The 24641-nt window shown below is 47.7% G+C and overlaps 1 pseudogene; it reads right to left on the bottom strand.

The window, feature by feature from the left end:
* Positions 1–24641, bottom strand: part of LOC147967305 (uncharacterized) — a 164084-nt pseudogene that overhangs the window by 13422 nt on the left and 126021 nt on the right.

Here is a 24641-nt window from a genome sequence, read left to right as displayed (position 1 = left end):
TGTAAGTAGTACTACTTCTGTCATTAAGTCTCTCTATATAGCTCAGCTCTTTCATTGCATGTATTTACAATCATCCTCACTATATTATGCAGATTGAAGATCGCCGAATTGAAGAAAAGACAAGTCGGTGATATTGGGTTCATTAACACATATCTCATAGATGCAACTCAGGTTAAATTTCATGCCGCCGCTACCGAGGCCAACTTGCTACGATCGTTGGTAATAAATGAAAACAAAGATATAATACTCTTTCCTTACAACTTCAAGTGAGTGTTACTGTCTTGTGCGTATTCGGTTTCCCTTATATATTAGTCAAGGTTATATTAATGTAATTGAAGAGTTATGCATGTGTGTGCAGTTTCCACTATATTCTCCTAGAGATTAAGCTTGAGCAGGGACTAGTAACCGTCTTAGACTCAAGACGAAAAGATCCCCACGACTATGTAGACATGACTCAAATACTCGAGAAGTAAGTTAAATCGATCATTATCCACCATATCGGCAACTTTGTTCATTTGCTAATATATCAAGTAATTGTTTTCTTTGTCCGGCAGGGTTTGGAGAAAATTCACCAAAAATGCTCCGGGACTGCCGAAGGAGCTGCAATTTAGACACCCAAAAGTAAGTACTATAGTAGCATGTTCCGCGCATCTACTAGTGATTCAAGCACTAGTTTCATCAATACCATTTGGCATTCTTGCTTATCAGTTTGATTGACCTGTATTTCTTGTAAAGTGGTTGTGGCAGGAACAAGGGAATGATTTCTGTGGATACTACATTTGCGAGTCCATCCGCCACACGACCTGTGAGCAGGGCTACACTGACGAACAATATGAAGTACGTAAATAACAACATTCACAATTTTATTTTATTACCATCATTTGTGTTGAGTTTCATTCATTTATATATATATGTATTGACCCCCTTCTTTAAATTAGATGTTTCGGAAGCGGGATGAACTCCTAGCACCAGCTCGCATGCGAGCAATTCAAGAGGAATTGGCGACATTCTTTCTTGACCACGTGATCGCTGAAGACGGAGAATACTATGTGGACCATGAGTCCATATGATTATATTAGTAAGAGATAATTATTGTATATATGTAGCCGGTAGTGTCGGATAGATATACGAGAACTTGTTGTTCGACCAATCTCTCGGAGAAGGAGAGGTGGTCGATATCACTTCTCTTTGTATGCATATATGTTCATGACGATCTTCTGTTTCCTTCGTTTGCTTACTAGCTAGCTAGCGTGTCTAGTCCTCTCTATACGTATGTATAGTACGTAGCGTCGACCAAGCACGGACATAAGAGATGACACTTCTCTCTATTAATTATAGCTACCTAACACAATATATGAAACACCTAAATTAACCCCCCAAAACCCCCAAACCCCCCCCCCCTTCAAAAAAAAACAAAAACCCCAGCCACAGAAATGCTGACGCGTGGATGCCTATTGGTCCCGGTTGGTGCCACCAACCGGGACCAAAGGGTCTCCTGCCTGGGCTCCGCGCACAGGCCATGTGGAGGCCCATTTGTCCCGGTTCTGGATTGAACCAGGACTAAAGGGACAGGGCATTAGTACCGACCCTTTAGTCCCGGTTCCAGAACCGGGACAAAAGGCCCTTACGAACCGGGACAACAGGCCCTTTTTCTACCAGTGCATGCCAATGTTCCATGAATTTTACACTGGAGCTTTTGACTTGTCGCCAATAAATTTTGGTTTCATTACCCTAATCTCCAAAGTAGTTGTGGCTACAGATATTAGACATTTCAGGCCTATCACGGAGGTCAACGTACTCAAACACATATTCTCTAAAGTCTGTGCAACTCGACTAGCCCCTATACCGGAGCAGCTGGATCACCCCTTCAAACGACATTTCTAAAGGGACGTTGGTTTCATGACGGGATCCTTGCCGTTCACGAGATTATTCATGAGGTCCGGGCCTGGGCAGAGGGGAATTTTCCTCGAGCTGGACTTCCACAAAGCATATGATCATCTGGACTGAGCCTGCTTGCAGTTAGTCATGCAACATCGGGGCTTTGATGAAAGATGGTGCTCATGGATCATGCAGTTGGTTCAGTCTAGGAAGACCTCGGTCTAGCAAGACAACAACCAATATTAATGGCGAGGTGGAACCATTCTTTACGTCCTTGATGGGGGTGAACCAAGGGGACCTGGTATCTCCTCTCCTCTTCAACCTAGCCGGTGATGCACTAGCTGGCATCCTAGATAAAGCTTGGTTGGCAGGTCACCTCTCGAGGGTAGATGGGCACCTCATCCCTGGCGAAGGGATCACCCACCTACATTATGCAGACGACACCATGATTATGGTGGAAGGCTCCTACTTGGACATCATGAATCCGAACTTCCCGCTCCTCTGTTTCGAGGCGATGTCCGGACTCAAGATTAACTTTGATAAGAGCGAGGTGGTTGCCTTGGGATTCCCTCCGGAGGAACAACAGCGGATTGCAGACAACCGGAACTGTAAATTGGCCTCATTGCCCATTACGTACTTGGGAATGCCGATGGCTGACTCGAAGATCCTGTTGAGTGCTTTCGACCCGTTGATGGGACGAGTGGCATCTTAGGCTAAGCCTTGGCGTGGGCGATTTACCTCCAAGAGGAGCAAATTGATCCTCATTAGTGCTAATCTAACGAGCCGACAAGGTTTTGGGCGGTGGAACATCCAATTCCGTCGCACCTTTGGTCTAGCCGAAGCGATGAATGGACTAGACTGCGGAACGCCTTACCACTAGTTCTACCAGAATATCCGGACATGTGAAGTGGCGGCTTACCCCAATAGCAGAGTACCCAGTGGGCACGACATTCCATGCACTTTGCGAGTCCCCTCCCGCTCCCTGGCTTTCACACCTATGGAAATCCCCCTGACCACTCAAGATTAAGATCTTTGTGGGGCATTTATTACGTAACCACATCCCTTCGAGGACCGAGGTACTTAAGAGGTATGACCCGGGCAATTGCATGTGTCCCCTGTGCATGGTACTGGAGACCGGGACTCATATCCTATTCTCTTGCACGGTGGCGCGGGTTCTATGGACGTTCGTCCAAGAGGCTTCGAGGCCCGACTAGGTGGCCCTGGATCTGGCGGAGTTCCTCCAATATAGGGCTACGCAGCATATACAACAATGTCGGTTGTTCTGGCTTGTCTTTGTGGCACTGTCTTGGACACTTTGGACAAAGCATAATAAAATGGTGATTGAGAAGGGTTTTGCGAGGAATGCCTCTGACTCCTCCAAATTCCTTGATTTTCTGCAACACTCGCAGCCGCTCTCGAGGCAGCGTGATCGGGATCGCTTAAGTCTCATAATGGATGCGCTTCTGGCTACAGCGCGTCGGCTAGCCTCATCGTAGTGCCGCGTAACGGCTGCCACTAGCGGGCGAGGAGGTCTGTAGGTGGCGCTCGGCCTCGCACCACGACGGCACCTCGAGCCGGTCAACCAGGAGCAGAGCGCGGCGGCTTGGTGCTCGCCGTCGGCGCGCACGGAGGGAGGCTGCCTCGACGCCCTCCGTTGCGACGCGGGCGAGCAGTCGGTCGCAGGGAGGAGCGGACGCGGCGGCGCCTGCGAGTAGGCGGAGCCCACGACGGCATCTCTCCGTCTCACTATCGGATCAGATGCGGGATCATAGGAAAAGTGTCCGCGACCTAGGCATGTCCGCGGTGTGTGTCCGATTTGCATGGACCCTATCTCATTTTTTGTTCAACCTCATTTTCACATTAAACATACTCGTGATTCAGAGCAACTCCAACACGACGACTCAAACGGATGCACATATTATTTGTTTTTCTGTTTGGATCGGCTGAGCGAACGATTGTGTCTTTTTTTGGACATCACATGCATCCAGCGCCAGCGTGACGTATTTTTTGTGCGCTCATTTTTTTAAAAAAGAACACGCATCCAGACTTAACATAATTAATCTTTAAACGGCTGATCAACCACCGGCCAAAGTCTACTTAAACAATAAAGAACATAAACTAAACACACACAAAATTGCGCTTGGTTAATAGTGTCTACTATGCAACTTTTTTTCTTATAGATTAGTGTTGTGCCTCCATGCGCAGAGTTTCTAGGACAGTACCAAATTTTTCTCAAGTGGATAACCTAAAGTTTATCAATCCGTGGGAGGTGTATGATGAAAATGGTCTATCTCAAACAACCCTGCAACCAAATAATAAAGAGTCTCTTGTGTTCCGAACACACCCAATACAATGGTAAGTTGTATATGTGCACTAGTTCGGCAAAGAGATGATGATACAAGTGCAACATGGATAGTAGATATAGGTTTTTATAATCTAAAAATATAAAAACAGCAAGGTAACTAGTAACAAAAATGAGCAAAAACGGTATTGCAATGCTTACAAACAAGGCCTAAGGTTCGTATTTTCACTAGTGCAAGTTTTCAAGAATGACAACATAATTAGACTAGTAGAATGCCCTTGCGTTGCCACAGGCCTTTTAATTTTTGTTTTGATTGTATGTATATAATTCTGTTTTTGTATATAACTCGGTTAATTTTTGGCCCCTGCCTACAACATCACACCAACATCGTTGTCGATGGGTTCTTTTTGAACATTGACACAATAAATCTCCATCTCTCATACTTTGCAAAATAAACATAAATAAAAATACATATTTTTGTATTTTCATGTGCAAAAAATATATATAAAGAAGAACAATTATTTGTATGCATTTCTTCCAATTGTGTAAGACTCGATGAGTTTTCAGTCCATCCATCATAAAGCTTTGTCAATTTACATTTTCAAAGCATCATCTGAATCTATTAGTTTTATCTTTATTCTAGAAAAGTGAATATATAAACACAGACTAAAAAAAGATAAGCCCATATATAATGTATATTCACTGGTCAGCTGCCCGCTTCGAGCAGGTGACTGACAAACGTTTTTAGTCAGAGTGAGTGGGATCATGCCATTTAGTAGTGAGTCGCATCGCAATTTTAGTAAACTACATAACTCGCCTGAAAATCACTTGTTCGTAATTATTATTCAGAAATGACTTGCTAGGGTATGCAATATTTTCACTATATAAAAAAATATGTGATATTTATCTCGTAGTAGACAATCGCTTTTCTATAAAAAAAGAAAACAACCGCTCCTTTTCTTCTCATCTTAAAAAAGAAGTTCACTCTGTGACTCACAACATATGACACAATGCTCACACTCACATCTCATTACCCCGGCCTGCTCTCCTCGCCACGTCATTGTCGTTGCCATCTCTCCCATCCACGACATCTCATTGCTGCCTCCCCTCGACACCATACCATTCAGTCCGCACCTTCTTTTCACCGCTGTCATTTCTTCCCTCCACGGCATTGACTGCCCCTCCTCGTCTCCCCACAGCATCCTAGGCTGACTCCCGATGCAAAGGAATGAACAGTATCATAGCTGAGGGCAACCACCACAATGTGCTTTTGCTGCCATGATATGCGAAATGATATATATCATGCGTCGAGGTATGTGCCCGTGAGTTGCCATGAGGCCAAACTTTATTGGGGCAAATCCTGAAAAAAATCAAATAACTGATAGAATATTATCTTTTGGTTATGAAGCATAAACAGGCACTAGTAGAAAACAGGGCTTTGGTTGGAGCCTGCCAAGCACATTAGTCCCGGTTCAGTCAAGAACCGAGACCGATGGGGGCATACGTCCCAGTTCATGCGCCCAGGGGCCCGGCCAGGCCTCGGGAGGCATTTGTCTCGGTTTATGTGGACCCATTTGTCCCGGTTCTAGGCACGAACCGGGACCAATAGGCCTCACTCCTGGCGCACAGCCATTGGTCCCGGTTTGTGCCTCGAACCGGGCAGAAGGGGGGCCTTTATTCCCGGTTCCAGCCATGAACCGGAACCAATGAGGTGGCTATATATACCCCTCGCTCGCGAGCAGAGCACTCGACACTGCTCTGTTTTTTCTGGCCGGCGAGGGGAGAGCTTTGTGGTGATCTAAAAACCCCGTCGGCCCTCGTCCTGGCTATTACTCGGATGTGGTATATATTATATTTTATAACTATTTGGTTCATTTATTGTTTATGACAATTATGCCCATCAAGTTGACATAGATTTTATTTATCTAGGAGGTAGTTGAACCAGAAATTCCAACCGACCCTATTGTCGAGAGGTTAAATTTAGTTGAAGAAGAAAACAATTATTTGAAGGAAAAAATAAAAAAATCGAGGAGGAGAAAATGATATTGGAGTTGCATGTTGCGGATGTCGTCGATGATCACAAGATCAAGATGGATGCAATGTGGTTGAAGATTAGAAAGATTAGAAAATATGCCATTCATACCGAGGCTTGGTATCATTATGCCATAGGATCAATTGTTACCTTGGTTGTATTATGATCGCATTTGTTGTTCCATTGAAAGGTTTTACATAGTTTCAATGTATGGTTTAACTAGATGCTCTGGAGAGCTATATGTTGTTGAGAACTATGTATGTACTTTCGTTTTAATGTGATGATGAACTTCTATTAATTTGGTCACTTATCTATCCATGTGAATCTGTAATGGTTTTTGACACACATAATTATATATAATGCACGCACATGAACCGGCAATGGATGTACGGTGATAGACACACCTCCGAGTACATTAAGAGCCTGCATAATTTTCTCGAAGTGGCTGAGGCAAACAAGCATAATGGTTTATGTGTTGTCCATGCCCTAAGTGTGGGAATACAAAGTCTTACTTTTATAGGAAAATCCTTCATATCCACCTACTTTATAAGGGTTTCATGCCACACTATAATGTTTGAACGGAGCACGAAGAAATAGAGGTTATGATGGAAGACAACAAAGAAGAAGAGGACGATGACAACTATGTGCTGTTGGGGAACATAGTAATTTCAAAAGAATTCCTACGCACAGGCAAGATCATGGTGATGCATAACAACGAGAGGGGAGAGTATCGTCTACGTACCCTCATAGACCGTAAGCGGAAGCGTTATGACAATGCAGTCGATGTAGTCGTACGTCTTCACGATCGGCTGATCCTAGTACCAAATGTACGGCACCTCCGCGATCTGCACAAGTTTAGCTCGGTGACGTCCCGTGAACTCATGATCCGGTAGAGCTTCAAGGGAGAGTTTCGTCAGCATGACGGCGTGATGATGGTAATATAACCGAGGTGGATTATGGTGGAGGCGGCACCGCACAAGGCTAAAAGATCAATGATCAACTTGTGTGTCCATCGGGTGCCCCCCTCCCCCGTATATAAAGGAGTGGAGGAGGGCGAGGGCCGGCCCTCTCTATGGCGCACCCTAGGGGAGTCCTACTCCCTCCGGGAGTAGGATTCCCCCCTTCCTAGTAGGAGTAGGAGAGGAAAAAAGGAGGAGAGAGGGAGGAAGGAAAGGGGGGCCGACACCCCTCCCAATTCGGATTGGGCTTGGGGGCGTGTCTCCTTCTTTTCCCTTCCCTCTCCTCTATTCCACTAAGGCCCAATAAGGCCCATATACTCCACGGGGGTTCCGGTAACCTCCCTGTACTTCGGAAAAATGCCCGAACCACTCGGAACCATTCCGATGTCCAAACATAGGCTTCCAATATATCGATCTTTATGTCTCGACCATTCCGAGACTCCACGTCATGTCCGTGATCAAATCCGGGACTTCGAACTACCTTCGGTACATCAAAACACATAAACTCATAATACCGATCGTCACTGAATGTTAAGCGTGCGGACCCTACGGGTTCGAGAACTATGTAGACATGACTGAGACTCACTTTGGGGTCAATAACCAATAGCAGAACCTGGATGGTCATATTGGTTCCTACATATTCTACGAAGTTCTTTATCGGTCAAACCGCATAACGGTATACGTTGTTCCCTTTGTCATGGGTATGTTACTTGCCAGAGATTTGATCGTCGGTATCTCAATACCTAGTTGAATCTCGTTAGCGGCAAGTCTCTTTACTCGTTCTATAATTCTACATCCTGTAACTAACTCATTAGCTACATTGCTTGCAAGGCTTATCGTGATGTACATTACCGAGAGGGCCCAGAGATACCTCTCTCACAATCGGAGTGAAAAATACTAATCTTGATCCATGCCAACTCAACAAACACCATCAGAGACACCTGTGGAGCACCTTTATAAACACCCAGTTACGTTGTGACGTTTGGTAGCACACAAAGTGATCCTCCGGTATTCGGGAGTTGCATGATATCATAGTCATAGGAACATGTATAGTTATGGAGAAAGCAATATCAACAAACTAAACGATCATCGTGCTAAGCTAACAGATGGGTCAAGTCAATCACATCATTCTCTAATGATGTGATCCCTTTAATCAAATGACAACTCATGTCTATGGTTAGGAAACATAACCATCATTGATTCAACGAGCTAGTCAAGTAGAGGCAAACTAGTGACACTCTGTTTGTCTATGTACACTAGTAGAAAAAAGTTCAAATCTGAGACACATTAGTCCCGGTTTGAATTTGAGCCGGCACTAATGTGTCCATCAGTGCCGGTTCCAACGGCTAGGTGGGAGGAGATCTTTAGTACCGGTTCATGCCACGAACCTGTACTAAAGAGGCAGTGGCTGGCTGTTGTTGGGCTGGGGCCCGGCCAGCCCCTTTAGTACCGGTTCGTGGCATGAACCAGTAGTAAAGAGGTTGTGGCAGGCTATTTTTAGTCCCACCTCGCTCCCCTAGAAGGATTTTTACCACCTTAAATATGTTACTTCTCAAACTATCACAAGCACATGGTCTTCATTGAAGTCTATGTTTAGAATTTGTAGTCTTCACCGGTTTCTAACCGTTGAGGAGTCATATTGACAATTCATATTGTACACAAAAAGATCGTTGATAATCAATGTATTTTTTATGTATATTTTTACATGTTTAAGCCCTCACTTTCTCCTCTCTCATCTCACACTCACACTCACTCGGTCTCCCCCTCAACCCCCCGCGCCGGTCCTCCCCCGCCGGTCGCCCCAGCTAAATTACCGTGAAATTGAAAATCAGTACAAAATGAACTCTGAAAAATGTTGAAACTTGGCATGGTATCATCATTTCACCCACATAGCATGTGCAAAAGAGTAGAGAGGGTTATGACAAAAACTGGATGCACTTCGTGTACAAACTGGACAATCTCTTTCGGAGTATCAGGGTTTCGGACGAGAACTCATCTGTGGCACGGGCACTTCATTTTTTTGAACTTATTTGAACTCCGGACTTTTTTTGCGTTCCATATGCACCATTCAAAGCGACGTCATCAATTTTCAACACGTTCTGACATCATTTGCTATTTTTCAGTCATTTACCGATTTGTTTAGAGAGCTAAATGACCGTGAAACTGAAAATCACTACAAAATGAACTTTGAAAATGTTGAAACTTGGCATGATATCATCATTTCACCCACATAGCATGTGCAAAAGAGTACAGAGGGTTACGGCAAAAACTGGACGCACTTTGTGTACAAACTGGACAATCTCTTTCGGAATATGAGGGACTCGGACGAGAACTCAATTGTTACACGGGCACTTCATTTTTTAAACTTATTTGAACTGCAGACTTTTTTTGCATTCCGTATGCACCATTCAAAGCGGCGTCATCATTTTTCAACATGTTCTGACATCATTTGCTATTTTTCAGTCATTTACCAATTTGTTTAGAGAGCTAAATGACCGTGAAATTGAAAATCACTACAAAATGAACTCTGAAAATGTTGAAACTTGGCATGATATCATCATTTCACCCAGATAGCATGTGCAAAAGAGTAGAGAGGGTCACGGAAAAAATTGGATGCACTTCGTGTACAAATTGGACAATCTCTTTTGGAGTATCAGGGTTTCGGACGAGAACTCATCTGTTACACGGGCACTTCATTTTTTTAAACTTATTTGAACTCCAGACTTTTTTTGCGTATCGTAAGCACCATTCAAAGCGACTTCATCAATTTTAACACATTCTAACATCATTTGCTATTTTTCTGTCATTTACCGATTTTTTTATAAAGCTAAATGACCGTGAAATTGAAAATCACTACAAAATGAACTCTGAAAATGTTGAAACTTGGCATGGTATCATCATTTCACCCACACAGCATGTGCAAAAGATTAGAGAGGGGTACGGCAAAAACTGGACGCACTTCGTGTACAAATTGGCTAATCTCTTTCGAAGTATCAGGGTTTCGGACGAGAACTCATCTTTTACATGGGAAATTCATTGTTTAAAACTTATTTGAACTCTAGACTTTTTTGCGTTCCGTATGCACCATTCAAAGCGACATCATCAATTTTCAACACTTTCTAACATCATTTGCTATTTTTCAGCCATTTACCGATTTGTTTAGAGAGCTAAATGACCGTGAAATTGAAAATCACTAAAAATGAACCCTAAAAATGTGGAAACTTGGCATGGTATCATCATTTCACCCACATAGCATCTGCAGAAGAGTAGTGAGGGTTACGGCAAAAACTGGACGCACTTCATGTGCAAACTGGACAATCTCTTTCGGAGTATCGGGGTTTCGGACAAGAACTCATCTCTTACACGGGCACTTCATTTTTTAAACATATTTGAACTTCAGATTTTTTGCATTCCATATGCACCATTCAAAGCGATGTCATCAATTTTCAGCACGTTCTGACATCTTTTGCTATTTTCCAGTCATCTACCAATTTGTTTAGAGAGCTAAATGACAGTAAATTGAAAATCACTACAAAATTAACTTCTAAAATGTTGAAACTTGGAATGGAATCATCATTTCACCCACATAGCATGTGCAAAAGAGTAGAGAGGGTTACGGCAAAAACTGGACGCATTTCATGTACAAACTGGACAATCTCTTTCGGAGTATCACGGTTTCAGACGAGAATTCATCTGTTACACGGGCACTTCATTATTTAAAACTTATTTGAACTCCAGACTTTTTTTCGTTCCGTATGCACCATTCAAAGCGAAGTCATCAATTTTCAACACTTTCTAACATCATTTGCTATTTTTCAGCCATTTACCGATTTGTTCAGAGAGCTAAATGATCGTGAAATTGAAAATCACTACAAAATTAACCCTAAAAATGTGAAAACTTGGCATGGTATCATCATTTCACTCACATAGCATCTGCGAAAGAGTAGAGAGGGTTACGGCAAAAACTTGACGCACTTCGTGTGCAAACTGGACAATCTCTTTCGGAGTATCAGGGTTTCGGACAAGAACTCATCTCTTACACGGGCACTTCATTTTTTTAAACTTATTTGAACTCCAAACGTTTTTGCATTCCATATGCACCATTCAAAGGGATGTCATCAATTTTCAACACGTTCTGACATCTTTTGTGTCGGTGTACTAGAGTAGGGGTACCCTAGTATCCCGAACTTGTGCACGGGCAGTCACAGCACCCCGCGGCAAGGCTTGTCGGGTGGCCGCCAAGACCCTCCGCGGCTACTTTGAAGACCATTCAAGAACAAAGTACTCAAAACAAGGCCCCGGCAAGAGGAGCTTGCCGGGAAGGCAAACCCAGGCCCCGGCAAGAGGAGCTTGCCGGGAAGGCTATCAAAAGCACCTCGAGACCCCGGCAAGAGGAGCTTGCCGGGAAGTCCACTCGAGGCATTTCAAGGAACTTGCCGCGGCGCGCTACGCGCCCCGGCAAGACCCGGTGAGCGACAAGCTCCCGGGCGCGACAAGACGACGAACGCGGCAAGGCGCTTGCCGCGGCGAACCGCCTCTTCGAGCCCGCGCCCCAGCACACCCGCCCACGTGTCGCTCTCCCGAGCACACGTGGCGGGAGGCCGTGCAGCTAGGGGTGCGTGGTGGCGAACAGGCGCTGGCAAGATAACCATCGTGGCAAACGGTGGCATCCCTAGCGGTCCCTTTCGGTACTGTTTAGGCGACACAGACGGGCATTTAATGCCCTTGTCCCCTGCCGTCAGGGTTAGGTATGATAACACTGTAGCAGGTAGCTGTGCCTACTACAGAACCTAGCTGTGCCTACCACAAGCACCTTTCCATTTTTGCCCTTTACCTCCGTTGCTATGTCGTTAACCCCTTGAGCATATAAAAGGAGGCCCGAGTGCAACGAGGGGGGGGGGGACGGCCACTTCGAACACCCACGCTCGGTCTTGCTAGTCGCCGGTGTGTACTGTAGCACTCCGCGCTCCCGAGCTAGAAATCAATACCAAACCACAAAGCAAGAGTAGGGTTTTACGCATCCGTGCGGCCCGAACCTGGGTAAATCGCTCGCGTGCTTCGCCTCGATTTTCCCTTCGTACGACCAACCGCCCGCGTGTTTCGCCTCGATCTGCTCTTTGCACGACCTCCGCCCCCCGCCGAACCAAAAGGGACCCGGTCCGCCGGTCCCATAGGTGTCCGTGGATCAGAAACCCCGGCATCTTTGGCGCGCCAGGTAGGGGGCGTCGAAGTTGTGTGAACCAGATCCGGCGTTCTCGCGGGCTAGATCTTCATCGTCCTCAGATCCGGTGTTCTCGCGGGCTAGATCTTCATCATCTTCATCAACAAGCCACCGGAGAAGAAAGTTTCGGAGGCAGCTGCTCCGTCCGCGCCGCCGGCCAAAGATAAGTTGCCAAAGTTTGAGCAATCGAATCTTTTAAATTCTATGTTACCTCCCTTGAACGACCACTCTTTGTATGGGAAACCTTTGCGCGGAGGAACCAACTCGTAGCTAGCTGCGCCCTTGCGTTGTTTCGAGCTCGCTCAACAACATTAAGTGAGCTGCGGCTAGTTGCTTAACTAGCCGCGCATTTGCATTGTTTCGAGCCTGCTCAACAACGTAAGTGAGCTGCGACTAGTTGCTTAACTAGCCGCGCCCTTACTTTGCTTCGAGCCCGCTCAGCAACTTAAGTGAGCTGCAGCTAGTCGCAACAAGGTTTCTTGCCGGTAGCGGCACCGCCGGCAGGCTGCTGACGTCCCGCACTCAGCGCTCGCGGCTCAGGTGCCTGCACCGGCAAGTTCCCTAAAAGCGTAGGGCAAAAACATACAAAGGGAGGAATCAAGTAAAGGGAGTAACGTTGCAATCGTTGCCCACGACCAGGCAACATTACAAAGATAGCTTGTCACAGCTCTAACAGCTTGTTCCCATGACATGAGGGGCAGCGACAAGAAAGAAAGAATGAGCAAGATGCTCCGGCAAGCCCTAGGGTTTGTTCCGTTGTAGCAAAAGCTCACGGCAAGTTTGCTCCGGCAAGCTTGCCGGGGAACATCACGCTCCGGCAGACCCACAGCTTCTCGCCGTAGAAGCGGATGTTCCCGCAGCAGCAGAGTCGCCTTTAGTCCTTGTTGTCGAGCCACAAGCTCCAACATGGGCGCAGCAGATTGTCCGTTTCCTTCAGACAGGAGAACTTCCCGAAGAGCAAGAAGAAGCGGAAAGAGTAACCCGGCAGTCAAGTATGTACCAGTTTGTCGACAAGACACTGTACAGAAGAAGACTCAATGGTGTGAAATTGAAGCGTATTCACCGGGAAGACGGACAAAAGCTGTTGGCAGAAATGCACGGCAATCAAGTAAACATCTACTCCCCGGTAAGCGATAACGAGCCATAAGGCTCCATATCTGTATTTTCTCTTCTTTCTTTTTCACAAGGAAAGGAAGGCTCTCTCGCGCACAAGTTTTCCGGGGGGGAAAGGAGAAGATGATGGTATGGACTAGGCGTTGTTCAAGAGTTTCGCCTTGCCGGGAAGCAAACAACAGAAAAAATAAGTTGCCAAAGCTTGAGCAGTCAGATTTTTTAAATTTTAAGTTATCCCCCTTGAACGGCCGCGCCTTGTATGGAGAGCCTGTGCGCGGAGGAGCCAACTCGTAGTTAGCTGCGCCCTTGCGTTGTTTCGAGCTCGCTCAACAACATTGAGCTGCAGCTGGTTGCTTAACTGGCCGCGCCCTTGCATTGTTTCGAGCCTGCTCAACAACGTAAGTGAGCTGCGGCTAGTTGCTTAACTAGCCGCGCCCTTACTTTGCTTCGAGCCCGCTCAGCAACTTAAGTGAGCTGCAGCTAGTCGCGACAAGGTTTCTTGCCGGTAGCGGCACCGCCAGCAGGCTGCTGACGTTCCGCACTCAGCGCTCGCGGCTTAGGTGCCTGCACCGGCAAGTTCCCTAAAAGCGTAGGGTAAAAGCATACAAGGCAAGGAACCAAGTAAAGGGGAATAACCTAGCAATCACTACCCATGAGAAAGTTATATTACAAAATAGCTTGTCACAGCTCTAGCAGATGTTTTCGATGGCATAGCTAGCAGCGACAAGAAAAGAAGAAAGCAGGCGGCCTAATCTACGCGATCGCCTTCGACCCGCTTGATCCCGCTCACCTTGTCCACAATGGGTGCGACAAGGGCCTTGAGCTCCTCCAGGTCAGCTTCTGGCGGCATGGACCTGAGGATGTTGGTGAGGCGGAGGCCCGGATTGCGAAAGGCCACCTTCATCAACACTTTCTCGAGGGCCCCTGCGCAGATCTCGCGCGACTCATCAGCCAGCTGCTTTGGGATCCTATCCCGAAGCCGCTGGAGCGCCGTCGCCACGCCCTTGAAGAACAGAGTGAGCTTGGCGCTGGGTTGGAGGTTCTCATCGGAGGAGTACCCGAGGTCCTCCATCCCCAACTGCGCCAGCTCCTTATCGATGTCCCCGGCGGCGTTCACGAGGCTCTCCGTCCAGTGCTCCACCGTATCCCTAAAGGCGTTTTGGGTGGTGGCCGCAATCTCCAGCAACGCCTTCTCGGCTTCGATCTCCTTCTTTAGGGTCGCCTCCTGCTCCTTGGCGCCGTCCAGCGCCTTGGTCAAAGCGACCGGCTTCAACTCAAGATCCACGTTGGAGACCTTGGCGGCGCTGAGCTCCTTGCCCTTCTCGGAGAGATCGGCCTCCAGCCGCGCCACCTTCGTCTTCAACTCCTCCTTGGCGGCCTCAGCGGCGGCGGCAGCGTCCTCCGCTTGCTTGAGGGCTCCGCCAAGCATTTCCTCGCGCGCGGCAAGCTCCTCCTTGTGAGCGTCGAGGTTGACCTTCCGCTGCGCCAGCTCGCCCTCCTCCGCGGCTAGCTTCGCAGCAGCAAGTCGCTGCAGCTCTTCGGCTTCGGCCTTTTCGAGGAGAAAGGACTTCCGCGCTTCAGCGAGTTGCCCCCGCTCCTCTGCCAGCGATCGGACGGCTTCCCGGTGGAAACCCCCGAGCTCTTCTGCGCGATTTTCAATGTCTGCTCCCGCCTTTGCGACAAGCGCCTCGCGGGACTCCAGCTTGGCTTGTCGCGCACGGTAGAGCGACATCAACCTGCGCAGCAGCCGCTCTTCTTCAGGCTCGTTGCTGCTGCTGCCTGGCGCGTCGACTAGCTTCAACCCCGCGGAGGCGAGCACTTCTCCGTCGAAGGTCTCCCCTTCGACCGGCGCCATGGAGCTTGACGCCCAGGGGAGGTTGATGAAGACGCCTTCGCCGGCCTTCAGGTAGGCGCCTGGCTGGGGCTCTCCGGAGCCCGGCGCTGCGGCGGCGGCGGACGGATCGGCGGTCGGTGTGGCGCCTGGCGCTCCTGCGGCCTCAGGGCCGTCAGTGCGATCGCCGGACCCCTCGCTGGTTGCCGCGACGTCTGCCTTGGCGGCCTCTGCGCCGGTGGCGTCGCCACCACCGGCAACTTCGTCGGCGGCGACCTCTGTCTCCTTCTGCTCCGCAACGGATGGATCTGACAGCCGGAAAAGGGGAGAAGAGTCAAACAGAATCCAGCAGAAACTCATAAAGATCAAGAAAAGAAGGATCCACGGGAAGATTCGAAGCAAGGGGAGTACCTGCACCAGGCTCCGCGGTCGTGGTCTTCGTCGTCGGGGGGCCGCTGACGCTGTCCCTCGCCGGAGAACCCTCCCTTGCCGGAGACTTCTCCCTCACCGGGGAGCCTTCCCTGGCCGGAGAGTTCTCCCTTGTCGGGGAATTCTCCCTTGGCTCCTGGTGGGGCTGCTCGGCTCCTACACAAGTCAACAAGCAGATATCAGCAAAGACAAGTACCCAAGTGCGCCTCGCAACAGAAATTAAATCACACGCTTACGCTGGGGGCTGCCATGGAGGAAAGTCGCCAGCTCCGGCAAGGTTATCTCGGGCGCCCCACCTGTGGTCGCAGTGGGCTCGTCCTCGATGGTGATCGCCGGGGCCTTAGCTCTCTTTGCTGCTCTCTGGGCCAGAGTCCTAAAGAGGAACAGATTCAGGGAAAGGCAAGTGAGAAACAAGACCAACAGCAAGGGTTGGAGAAATGCAAATACAAGAAGAGAAGCTTGCTCTCCCTCTTCTTCCTCGTCGGAGCTTAACGCGGAGAAGTCGAAGCCCGGCCCGCACCCGGCGCGAGGAGGCGGAGGAGAAGCCTCCCTTGGCCGCTTGGCGGGAGCAGTGGCGGCGGTCCGAGACGACCCCGCTCCGGCCATTGGCACGGCGTGAGTGGCGGCAGGGACTGCAGCGGTGGTCCGGCTAGACTCCGCTCCAGTTGCCATCGTGGCATGAGGCGCTCCCGCAGCAACGGTGCTTGCCGTGGTCGAGCGTGTCACGCGACGTGGCGACTGTCGGCCCGCTTGCCGCTCCGCCTCATCACCAACCTTACGGAGGCGCCTTCTTGGTGGGGATGGAGGCTCTGCTTCTGGTGGGCTGGCTGAAGACGAGGAGGAAGAAGAGTCGATTTGCAACGAGCCGCTCGTGTCCTTGGCGGGCTCGCTCGGCTCGGCGTCACGCTCGGCAAGCTCCTTCTTGCCGGCAGGCTCCCCTCGCTCGGCACGGCTCGCCACTTCTACTGCGTCCGCCTCCGCCGTGGTGAACCCAAACTCGCCCGCGGCTGCGGCTGCCGCCGCCTCCTCCAGCCTGGTGGCGATGCGCGCCATCTCCGCGTCAGTGGTGTCGCAGGTGAGGCCGTCCTTCTCGTCGGGGCGGACTGCAACCTCCACCAAGTCGTCGAAGAACTGCTGCACGACCTCGTCGGCAGGCTCCCGCCAAGTTGGCACAATCCCGTGCGAGTCGCACTCCGGCATCATTGCACGGATGCGGTCGAGCGCGGAATTATTGCAGAAAGGCACGACGCCCCCCGGCAACCTGAACACCTCGGGATGCTGGGGGTCATATTTGAACAGCTCCTGCAGCATCGCGTGGAGCTCCAGGACTGTGAAGTTATAGTTGAGGCCCGGCCGCAGCCTCATGATATCTGCCGCGTTCTTGAACTCCCAAGTGGGCCTCCCTCGTTCCTGCAGGGGGGCGATGCGGCGGCGAAGGAAGTCTGCGCCGACAGCGCCGACAGTAAGCCCGGCGAGCCTGAGGCGCAGGATCCTAGTGGCAGCAATTCTCAGCCTGTCGTCCTCCGGGGCCAGGTTGCTCCAATCGCCGCCGCGTACTACTGGGATTTGGCGCCGGGTGGTGAACGGCTGCGGATCCTCTTCGACAATCCAGCACCAATCCGCCCTCCACTCCTCCCACTTGCCGCGGAACTCTTCCTCCAGATAGGTCTCCTTCTTGCTGGCCCTTGAGACCCAGGCAATCCCGCCGGATAGAGGCTCTCCTCTCTCCACTCGGGGTATGAAAAAATGGCGGAAGAGGGCCACGTTGGGAAGGACTCCGACAAAGTTTTCGCACAGATGTGCGAAAACTGCCATTGTCAGGACAGCGTTGGGGGTGAAGTCGAGGAGGTGGAATCCATAGGTGTTCATGATATCGCAGAAGAAATCAGAGAAAGGCGGGCAGAGCCCGCAGTAGAAGAACAATGCGAAGAAGGGGTATCCATTCGGAGCCTCCTTCCAAGCGGCGGCGGGGAGTACCTTTGTGCGCGGATGCGCGCGCGTCTCCGCCGACCAGAACAGAGAGTAGTCCTCCCTCAGCTCCTTCGCGCCGAGCCTGGGGGGGAAAACGGACCGCTTCTTCCACAGCGCCGCGAGCCGCTGCGCCTCGGTCGTCTTCACGGTCTTCCCCTTGTCGGCTTTTGGAGCCATGGCGGAAGCAGTGGAGGAGGTCGACGGCGTTGGTGGTGCTAGTGGCGATGGGGGGCGGAGCGCTGCTCTCTCTCTCTCTCTCAGCTTTGGGGAGGCGAGGGAGCGGCGGAGGTTTCTGAGATTGGGAACGGCAACGGGCGAGTGGACCAACTTCCCCTGTTCCCCCTGCCTTAAAAGGGGGAGGGGGGTGGGCGGACGTTCCGCATTTCGAGAAAAGGAACCCCCACGACCTCCCCACGATGCCGCATTCAACGCACGCCGTTCGGGGAGGGCCCGGTGGAAGCGGAGAGGTCTGCGGCGTGACCTAGGCCGCGTGTGCCCGTGCACTGTTTTGGGCCTGGCCCAACAGCGCTCGGCACCGTGTCTGGCCCAGGCCCGGGGGCTCCTGTCGGTGTACTAGAGTAGGGGTACCCTAGTATCCCGAACTTGTGCACGGGCAGTCGCAGCACCCCGCGGCAAGGCTTGTCGGGTGGCCGCCAAGACCCTCCGCGGCTACTTTGAAGACCATTCAAGAACAAAGTACTCAAAACAAGGCCCCGGCAAGAGGAGCTTGCCGGGAAGGCAAACCCAGGCCCCGGCAAGAGGAGCTTGCCGGGAAGGCTATCAAAAGCACCTCGAGACCCCGGCAAGAGGAGCTTGCCGGGAAGTCCACTCGAGGCATTTCAAGGAACTTGCCGCGGCGCGCTACGCGCCCCGGCAAGACCCGGTGAGCGACAAGCTCCCGGGCGCGACAAGACGACGAACGCGGCAAGGCGCTTGCCGCGGCGAACCGCCTCTCCGAGCCCGCGCCCCAGCACACCCGCCCACGTGTCGCTCTCCCGAGCACACGTGGCGGGAGGCCGTGCAGCTAGGGGTGCGTGGTGGCGAACAGGCGCTGGCAAGATAACCATCGTGGCAAACGGTGGCATCCCTAGCGGTCCCTTTCGGTACTGTTTAGGCGACACAGACGGGCATTTAATGCCCTTGTCCCCTGCCGTCAGGGTTAGGTATGATAACACTGTAGCTGGTAGCTGTGCCTACTACAGAACCTAGCTGTGCCTACCACAAGCACCTTTCCATTTTTGCCCTTTACCTCCGTTGCTATGTCGTTAACCCCTTGAGCATATAAAAGGAGGCCCGAGTGCAACGAGGGGGGGGGGGGGGGACGGCCACTTCGAACACCCACGCTCGGTCTTGCTAGTCGCCGGTGTGTACTGTAGCACTCCGCGCTCCCGAGCTAGAAATCAATACCAAACCACAAAGCAAGAGTAGGGTTTTACGCATCCGTGCGGCCCGAACCTGGGTAAATCGCTCGCGTGCTTCGCCTCGATTTTCCCTTGGTACGACCAACCGCCCGCGTGTTTCTCCTCGATCTGCTCTTTGCGCGACCTCCGCCCCCCGCCGAACCAAAAGGGACCCGGTCCGCCGGTCCCATAGGTGTCCGTGGATCAGAAACCCCGGCATTTTGCTATTTTTTAGTCATTTACCAATTTCTTTAGATAGCTAAATGACAGTGAAATTGAAAATCAGTACAAACTAAACTCTGAAAATGTTCAAACTTGGAATGGTATCATCATTTTACCCACATAGCATGTGCAAAAGAGTAGAGAGGGTTACAGCAAAAACTGGACGCACTTAGTGTACAAACTGGCTAATCTCTTTCGGAGTATCAGGGTTTTAGACGAGAATTCATCTATTACACTGGCACTTCATTATTTTAAACTTATTTGAACTCCAAACTTTATTGCATTTTGTATGCACCACTCAAAGCGAAGTCATCTATTTTCAACACGTTGTGACATCATTTGCTATTTCTCAGTCATTTACCGATTTGTTTACAGAGCTAAATGACCGTGAAATTGAAAATCACTACCAAACAAACTCTGAAAATGTTGAAACTTGGCATGGTATCATCATTTCACCCACATAGCATGTGCGAAAGAGTAGAGATGGTTACAGCAAAAACTGGACACACTTCGTGTACAAATTGGCTAATCTCTTTCGGAGTATCAAGGTTTCGGACGAGAACTCATCTGTTACACGGGCACTTCATTTTTTTTAAACTTATTTAAACTCCAGACTTTTTTGCGTTCCGTAAGCACCATTCAAAGCGACTTCATCAATTTTAACACTTTCTAATATCATTTGCTATTTTTACGTCATTTACCGATTTGTTAAGAGAGCTAAATGATCGTGAAATTGAAAATCACTACAAAATGAACTCTAAAAATGTTGGAACTTGGCATAGTATCATCATTTCACCCACATAGCATATGCAAAAGAGTAGAGAGGGTTACGGCAAAAACTGGACGCACTTCGTGTACAAATTGGACAATCTCTTTCGGAGTATCAGGGTTTCTGACGAGAACTCATCTGTTACATGGGCACTTAATTTTTTTAAACTTATTTAAACTCCATACTTTTTTGCATTCCGTATGCACCATTCAAAGCGACGCCATCATTTTTCAACACGTTCTGACATCATTTGCTATTTCTCAATCATTTACCGATTTGTTTAGAGAGCTAAATGACCGTGAAATTGAAAATCACTACAAACTGAACTCTAAAAATGTTGAAACTTGGCATGGTATAATCATTTCACCCACATAGCATGTGCAAAAGAGTAGAGAGCGTTACGGCAAAAACTGGATGCACTTCGTGTACAAACTGGACAATCTCTTTCGGAGCATGAAGGTTTCGGACGAGAACTCATCAGTTACACGGGCACTTCATTTTTTAACTTATTTGAACTCCAGACTTTTTTGTGTTCCGTATGCACCATTCAAAGCGAAGTCATCAATTTTCCACATGTTCTGACATCATTTGCTATTTTCAGTCATTTACCGATTTGTTTAGAGAGCTAAATGACCGTGAAATTGAAAATCACTACAAAGTGAACTCTGAAAATGTTGAAACTTGGCATGGTATCATCATTTCACCCATACAGCATCTGCAAAAGAGTCGAGAGGGTTACGGCAAAAACTGGACGCACTTCGTGTGCAAACTGGACAATCTCTTTCGGAGTATCAGGGTTTCGGACGAGAACTCATCTGTTACACGGGCACTTCATTTTTTTAAACTTATTTGAACTCCAGACTTTTTATTGCGTTTCGTATGCACCATTCAAAGCGACATCATCAATTTTCAACACGTTCTGACATCCTTTGCTATTTTTCAGTTATTTACCAATTTTTTAGAAAGCTAAATGACCGTGAAATTGAAAATCACTACAAAATGAACTCTGAAAACGTTGAAACTTGGCATGGTATCATCATTTAACCCACATAGCATGTGCAAAAGAGTAGAGAGGGTTATGACAAAAACTGGACGCACTTCGTGTACAAACTGGACAAGCTCTTTCGGAGTATCAGGGTTTCGGACGAGAATTCATCTCTTAAACGGGCACTTCATTCTTTTAAATTTGCTTAAACTCCAGACTTTTTTGCGTTCCGTATGCACCATTCAAAGCGAAGTCATCAATTTTCAACACGTTCTGACATCATTTGCTATTTTCCAGTCATTTACCGATTTGTTTGGAGAGCTAAATGACCGTGAAATTGAAAATCACTACAAAATGAACTCTGAAAATGTTGAAACTTGGCATGGTATCATCATTTCACCCACATAGCATGTGCAACAGAGTAGAGAGGGTTACGGCAAAAACTGGACGCACTTAGTGTACAAACTGGCAAATCTCTTTCGGAGTATCAGGGTTTCGGACGAGAACTCATCTGTTACACGGGCACTTCATGTTGTTAAACTTATTTGAACTCCAGACTATTGTTGCGTTCCGTATGCACCATTCAAAGGGACATCATCAATTTTCAACACTTTCTAACATCATTTGCTATTTTCAGTCATTTATCGATTTGTTTAGAGAGCTAAATGACCGTGAAACTGTAAATCACTACAAAATGAACTCTGAAAATGTTAAAACTTGGCATGGTATCATCATTTCACCGACATAGCATGTGCAAAAGAATAGAGAGGGTTACGGCAAAAACTGGACGCACTTAGTGTACAAACTGGCTAATCTCTTTCGGAGTATCAGAGTTTCGGACGAGAACTCGTCTGTTATACGGGCACTTCATTTTTGAAACTTATTTGAACTCCAGACTTTTTTTGCGTTCCATATGCACCATTCAAAGCGATGTCATCATTTTTCAACACGTTCTGACATCATTTGCTATTTTTGGTCAATTACTGATTTGTTTAGAGAGCTAAATGACCGTGAAATTGAAAATCACTACAAAGTGAACTCTGGAAATGTTGAAACTTGGCATGGTATCATCATTTCACCCACATAGCATGTGCGAAAGAGTATATAGGGTTACGGCAAAAACTGGACGCACTTCGTGTACAAACTGGACAATCTCTTTCGGAGTATCAGGGTTTCGGACGATAACTCATCTGTTACACGGGCACTTGATTTTTTAAAACTTATTTGAACTCTATACATTTTTTTGCGTTCCGTATGCACCATTCAAAGCGATGTCATCATTTTTCAACATGTTCTGACATCATTTGCTATTTTTCTGTCATTTACCGATTTGTTTAGAGAGCTAAATGACCGTGAAATCAAAAATCACTATAAAATGAACTCTGAAAATGTTGAAACATGGCATGGTATCATCATTGCACCCACACAGCATGTGCAAAAGAGTAGAGAGGGTTACGGCAAAAACTGGACGCACTTCGTGTGCAAACTGGACAATCTCTTTCGGAGTATCAGTGTTTCAGACGAGAACTCATCTCTTACACGGGCACTTCATTTTCTTAAACTTATTTGAACTCCAGACTTTTTATTGCGTTCCGTATGCACCATTCAAAGTGATGTCATCAATTTTCAACACGTTCTGACATCCTTTGCTATTTTTCAGTCATTTACCATATTTTTAGAGAGCTAAATGACCCTGAAATTGAAAATCACTACAAAATGTACTCTGAAAACGTTGAAACTTGGCATGGTATCATCATTTCACCCACATAGCATGTGCAAAAGAGTAGAGAGGGTTATGACAAAAACTGGACGCACCTCGTGTACAAACTGGACAATCTCTTTCGGAGTATCAGGGTTTCAGACGAGAATTCCTCTGTTACACGGGCACTTCATTCTTTTAAATTTATTTGAACTCCATACTTTTTTGTGTTCCGTATGCACCATTCAAAGCGAAGTCATCAATTTTCAACACGTTCTGACATCATTTGCTATTTTCCAGTCATTTACCGATTTGTTTAGAGAGCTAAATGACCGTGAAATTGAAAATCACTACAAAATGAACTCTGAAAATGTTCAAACTTGGCATGGTATCATCATTTCACCCACACAGCATGTGCAACAGAGTAGAGAGGGTTACGGCAAAAACTGGACGCAGTTAGAGTACAAACTGGCTAATCTCTTTCGGAGTATCAGGGTTTCGGATGAGAACTCATCTGTTACACGGGCACTTCCTTTTTTTAAACTTATTTGAACTCCAGACTTTTTATTGCGTTCCGTATGCACCATTCAAAGCGACATCATCAATTTTCAACACGTTCTGACATCCTTTGCTACTTTTCAGTTATTTTCCAATTTTTTAGAGAGCTAAATGACCGTGTAATTGAAAATCACTACAAAATGAACTCTGAATACGTTGAAACTTGGCATGGTATCATCATTTAACCCACATAGCATGTGCAAAAGAGTAGAGAGGGTTATGACAAAAACTGGACGCACTTCGTGTACAAACTGGACAAGCTCTTTCGGAGTATCAAGGTTTCGGACGAGAATTCATCTCTTAAACGGGCACTTCATTCTTTTAAATTTATTTGAACTCCAGACTTTTTTGCGTTCCGTATGCACCATTCAAATAAAGTCATCAATTTTCAACAAGTTATGACATCATTTGCTATTTTCCAGTCATTTACCGATTTGTTTGGAGAGCTAAATGACCGTGAAATTGAAAATCACTACAAAATTAACTCTGAAAATGTTGAAACTTGGCATGGTATCATCATTTCACCCACATAGCATGTCCAACGGAGTAGAGAGGGTTACGGCAAAAACTGGACGCACTTAGTGTACAAATTGGCAAATCTCTTTCGGAGTATCAGGGTTTCGGACGAGAACTCATCTGTTACACGGGCACTTCATTTTGTTAAACTTATTTGAACTCCAGACTATTGTTGCATTCCGTATGCACCATTCAAAGGGACATCATCAGTTTTCAACACTTTCTAACATCATTTGCTATTTTCAGTCATTTAACGATTTGTTTAGAGAGCTAAATGACCGTGAAACTGTAAATCACTACAAAATGAACTCTGAAAATGTTGAAACTTGGCATGGTATCATCATTTCACCGACATAGCATGTGCAAAAGAATAGAGAGGGTTACGGCAAAAACTGGACGCACTTAGTGTACAAACTGGTTAATCTCTTTCGGAGTATCAGAGTTTCGGACGAGAACTCGTCTTTATACGGGCACTTCATTTTTGAAACTTATTTGAACTCCAGACTTTTTTTGCGTTCCGTATGCACCATTCAAAGCGATGTCATCATTTTTCAACACGTTCTGACATCATTTGCTATTTTTCGGTCATTTACTGATTTGTTTAGAGAGCTAAATGACCGTGAAATTGAAAATCACTACAAAATGAACTCTGGAAATGTTGAAACTTGGCATGGTATCATCAATTCACCCACATAGCATGTGCGAAAGAGTATAGAGGGTTACGGCAAAAACTGGATGCACTTCGTGTGCAAACTG

This window comes from Triticum urartu, chromosome 5A, assembly GCF_056163025.1.
Source record: "Triticum urartu cultivar PI428250 chromosome 5A, HENAU_Tu73, whole genome shotgun sequence".
Taxonomy (NCBI): Eukaryota; Viridiplantae; Streptophyta; class Magnoliopsida; order Poales; family Poaceae; genus Triticum; species Triticum urartu.
The sequence above is the reverse complement of the archived record's forward strand: the minus strand, read 5'-3'. Positions and strand labels throughout refer to the sequence as shown.